The sequence below is a fragment of the Odontesthes bonariensis genome, chromosome 21, assembly GCF_027942865.1.
Source record: "Odontesthes bonariensis isolate fOdoBon6 chromosome 21, fOdoBon6.hap1, whole genome shotgun sequence".
Lineage (NCBI taxonomy): Eukaryota > Metazoa > Chordata > Actinopteri > Atheriniformes > Atherinopsidae > Odontesthes > Odontesthes bonariensis.
This window is the reverse complement of record NC_134526.1, coordinates 29,694,946-29,700,156: the sequence shown is the minus strand read 5'-3', so window position 1 is coordinate 29,700,156 and position 5,211 is coordinate 29,694,946.

Below are 5,211 nucleotides of genomic sequence, written 5' to 3'. Positions count from 1 at the left end.
CTGGCCCCGGCCGTCCCAGAGCTGGCCCCGGCTCCAGCCGTCCCAGAGCTGGCCCCGGCTCCAGCCGTCCCAGAGCTGGCCCCGGCTCCAGCCGTCCCAGAGCTGGCCCCGGCTCCAGCCGTCCCAGAGCTGTCTCCAGCCGTCCCAGAGCTGTCTCCAGCCGTCCCAGAGCTGTCTCCAGCCGTCCCAGAGCTGGCCCCAGCCGTCCCAGAGCTGGCTCCAGCCGTCCCAGAGCTGGCTCCGGCTCCAGCCGTCCCAGAGCTGGCTCCGGCTCCAGCCGTCCCAGAGCTGGCCCCGGCTCCAGCCGTCCCAGAGCTGGCCCCGGCTCCAGCCGTCCCAGAGCTGGCCCCGGCTCCAGCCGTCCCAGAGCTGGCCCCGGCTCCAGCCGTCCCAGAGCTGGCCCCGGCTCCAGCCGTCCCAGAGCTGGCCCCGGCTCCAGCCGTCCCAGAGCTGGCCCCGGCTCCAGCCGTCCCAGAGCTGTCTCCAGCCGTCCCAGAGCTGGCCCCAGCCGTCCCAGAGCTGGCCCCAGCCGTCCCAGAGCTGGCCCCAGCCGTCCCAGAGCTGGCCCCGGCTCCAGCCGTCCCAGAGCTGGCCCCGGCTCCAGCCGTCCCAGAGCTGGCCCCGGCTCCAGCCGTCCCAGAGCTGTCTCCAGCCGTCCCAGAGCTGGTCCCAGCCGTCCCAGAGCTGTCTCCAGCCGTTCCAGAGCTGGTCCCAGCCGTTCCAGAGCTGGTCCCAGCTATAGAGGCCTCCGGGCCTGACTCCGAACTCGACCAAGAGGCCATAGGGCCTGACCACGAGGCCATAGGGCCTGACCACGAGGCTTTAGAGCCTGACCACGAGGCTTTAGAGCCTGACCACGAGGCTTTAGAGCCTGACCAAGAGGCTTTAGAGCCTGACCACGACCACGAGGCCACAGGGCCTGACCACGAGGCCACAGAGCCTGACCACGAGGCTTTAGAGCCTGACCACGAGGCCGCAGGGCCTGACCACGAGGCTTTAGAGCCTGACCACGAGGCTTTAGAGCCTGACCACGAGGCTTTAGAGCCTGACCACGAGGCCACAGAGCCTGACCACGAGGCCGCAGAGCCTGACCACGAGGCTTTAGGGCCTGACCACGAGGCCGCAGGGCCTGACCAAGAGGCCGCAGGGCCTGACCAAGAGGCCGCAGGGCCTGACATGGACTCACTAGTTCGAGCCCCTCCCTCCCACCCCCAGACTTTGGGGATGTCTGGGATCCATCCCTTAAAGGGGGGGCTCCCCCCCCGTCGGAGGTCCGTCCGACCGTGGGACGGTCTCCGCCTCCTGCTGCCACACCACGGGATGTCTGGCCGCCCGCCAGACCACCACCTCCTGCTGCCACACCACGGGATGTCTGGCCGCCCGCCAGACCACCACCTCCTGCTGCCACGCCACGGGATGTCTGGCCGCCCGCCAGACCACCGCTTCCTGCTGCCACGCCACGGGATGTCTGGCCGCCCGCCAGACCACCGCTTCCTGCTGCCACGTCATCGGGGGTCCGGGCGTCCGCCGGATCACCGCCTGCCGCCACGCCGACGGAAGTCTGGGCGTCCGCCAGACCACCGCCGTCTCCTGCCGCCACGCCGACGGAAGTCTGGGCGTCCGCCAGACCACCGCCGTCTCCTGCCGCCACGCCGACGGAAGTCTGGGCGTCCGCCAGACCACCGCCTGTTCCGGCTACGCCGTCTGCGGTCTGGGCGTCCGCCAGACCACCGCCTGTTCCGGCTACGCCGTCTGCGGTCTGGGCGTCCGCCAGACCACCGCCTGTTCCGGCTACGCCGTCTGCGGTCTGGGCGTCCGCCAGACCACCGCCTGTTCCGGCTACGCCGTCTGCGGTCTGGGCGTCCGCCAGACCACCGCCTCCTGCTGCCCGAAGCCGGTACCACGCCCGTTTCTGGTTTCCCGACCGGCTTCGAGCCCCTCCCTCCCACCCTTGGACTTTTTTGGGATGTCTGGGATCCACCCCTTGAGGGGGGGGCTCTGTCACGCCCAGAGACTCATGTTTTTAGTTTTCATGTTTAGGTTATGTTTCTTTTCAGTCCAGGTTTAGTTTTCCCTTCACTTCCCTCACTCAGGTCATTAGTTCACTCACGTCACCTGTGTTTTTTCCTCAGCTGCACTCACTCCCTGCCCTCTATTTAGTTTCCTGCCTCCCCTGTCGTCTTTGCCAGATCTTTGTTGTTTCATGTCCCATGTCAAGTTGGTTCCCATTCTAAGATTCCTGCTCCTTCCACGTTCCATGTTTTACAGTTAAGTTTTTTGAATCCGGCTTTGCCGCGCTTTTCGTTTGATACTTTGTTTTGTTTAATAAATCTACCTTTTTGTAAGTCTGCGTTCGTGTCCTACCTTCCCTCACCAAACCTGACAATTACATTACTTTTGGTAAAAATGTATACCCTGGTTCCAGTGGTGGGAATAGGGGAGACCAAGGAATTACTCCCTAAAAGATCATAGTTGCTGAATAAAGTTCCGTTTTTTTTCTCTAAAGTTTAAATGCAACCTTCAGAGAAATGTGGGCTTTGACTGCACGGTGATGATTCAAACTGTTCTCAGGCTCTCAGTCGGATCCTTCGTTTACACGTCATTTCTGGTTCCAAAAACCCAAGATGGCAATGACCAAATGAGAAACTTTATGCGTAAAATGGCATTCCACAAAGCAATTGGTGATGTCATGGGGGATATGGGGGATCTGTCCATCTTTCATAGAAAAGCTGTGGTTATGACAACTTTTGATCACTGCCTACGTTTACATTTTTAACTATTTGAGCTACATCTCTTCTGTAGGATAATGTGGCTTATCATTGTTTGCACGAAGCAAACTAATGATTGAAATGACTGCAGGTGAGAAGGACTGGAAGGAATGCAAAGTGATACAACTCTGGGGCATGTTGGCAAGGTATGGTCTCAAATAACATGTACAGTATATTCAGAAGCAGGGAAACACGCAAACCAAAACAGAATGAACAACACGGTTCAAAATCATTAGAAAACAGCAGTGGTGATTGTCTTTGATTTAACGTCAGGATTGATTATCAGCATTTAGAGGGTGCTATGCAGTACTTGAAGTAAAGTATGGTCCGACAGTATCTAATGAAGATATACAATGATTAAAAACAGATGTCAACAGAAAATTTTTATTTGCATGTCAATATGAAACCTGGCTCAGACCCCAAGTTTTACATTGGGATCAGAAATGAGAAATGAGAAATATTTCACTGGTTATTTCTCCATTTATTTCAAATTAAATTATGTGAAATTTTGATATCTGAGGAACAAGCTGCTATATTTTCAGAGATCCCAAGCAAATATCTTCTATACGTTTCCTACCAGGAGTCTTATTCAGAGCTCCACCTCAACAAGGAAGTGATGCTGTGGATCTCTGCTTCTCATCTTGTTTGTTCTGTAGCTTCCAGGCACAGCCGCTCTCTCCATTTCTTACTTTATGTGTCACTCTTTCAGTCCAAAGAGGCATTGAGCTGGAGAGCTTTCTATTTTTAGATACCAACCCGCCTGTTCAGCCTCCCACCCCCTTTGGCACAAAGAGATACACCCACATAGGCACGCACAAAGCATCCGTAGACAGCATTCAAGCACAACACACAGTACATATATGTTGCCTACAAAGCATGCAGATGTACACACACACACTCACATACACACACACACACAAACATGCTTTGAAAATAAATGCATACATTTATGTGGTTAATACAGAAACACTGTAAGCCAAATGCTGGCTTAGAAATGCCAAGTACAAAGCAAAGGTTTAAAAAAAAAAAAAGCGAAATACTCATCACACTGCACATACTATAGCATTAATATTGCAGGGAGTCTTAGGGGGGAAAGAGGAACACTCCCTGTAATGGATAGCGGGGGAGGGGTTCCCACGCCTTTGCAGCTTCTGCAATGTTGCCATCCATTTGTGTATATGTGTGTGTGTATGTGGAGTAATTATGATAACCTATATGTCTCTGACAGTCATTGCACATAAAATCTTAAAATCCTTAAATTAATAAAAGTCAATTAGGTTGAAGTATTACCACATTTTTTCTTAATTTTTTTGTTAGTGATAATATATGTATATTTATGTGTGTATATATATACATATATTTACATTTATATATATAAAAAAGCTCAGATTTCCACTAAATTAGTGCCAAACAATTATGAGTTTAGATTTGTATACTCAGGGAATCTTTCAGGACTTTTACAGACCACAGAAAAACAATAGTGATTGTTAAACACTCAGTGGTTCTTCAACCATGGGTTTCAAAGTATAACTCAAGTCATCCTTGGCATGTAAATGTGGCTGTGCTTAGTTGTAATTACAGTCAGTCGAGGCAACTGTTGCTTGTACAGGTTTACACAAAAAGAAAGGTCAGGATACCCCTTTGAAACAGTGGCCCGGGACTTTGTGAGAGACCTGTTGCAATATCTACCTCAGTACCTTCTGCCTTCCACTATATCCACACACAACCATTTGATAATGGCATAAAAAAAACAACTCAATTTGAAAATGTGTTTTTTTTCAAGCTTTTTTAAATAATTATGGTGAACTTATTCATATATATGTAAATATGAACGAATATCTAATATTCCACAAACAGGCAAACACATGTGAACTCGAATAAGAACCCGTACTGCAGTGAGGATGACTCAGCCTCTACCGTTGCCATGGAAACACTGCCTCTTTGCAATCAGTCTCTTAGTAACTGTGCAGTTGCCGAGGAACAAACTAGAGTGTAGGGGTGTGCTTGTGTGTGAGAGAGTATGTGTTCACTCAGCAACTGATGTAACTTGCTGCTTCCTTGAGTGGATTCTAAAATAGTGCAATTACAAAAAAAGAAATAACGCCTCTTGTTATCTTTGCACTATAGAATGCAAATGCACCTTTTTTTTTTTATTTGATAATCCGATCAGGTTTGCATTTACATCTTTAATATTTGTGTAATTGTTATGTATGTATATCACTAGCTTGCTTATTCTTTACATAACAAAATAAAATCCGAATCTGCTAATAACAATCTTTGGGAGCGAGGACACAAAGTTGGTTAACCCACCACAGCTACATTTTCGGATTCACCACTGCTTTTTTCTTGGCAGCTGCACTGTCATCTAACATCCAAATAGAGCCATTGCCAAAGGCTTACTTAATCATTTGGAATCCTGTGAAGATGCCCTAATAGCATCCTC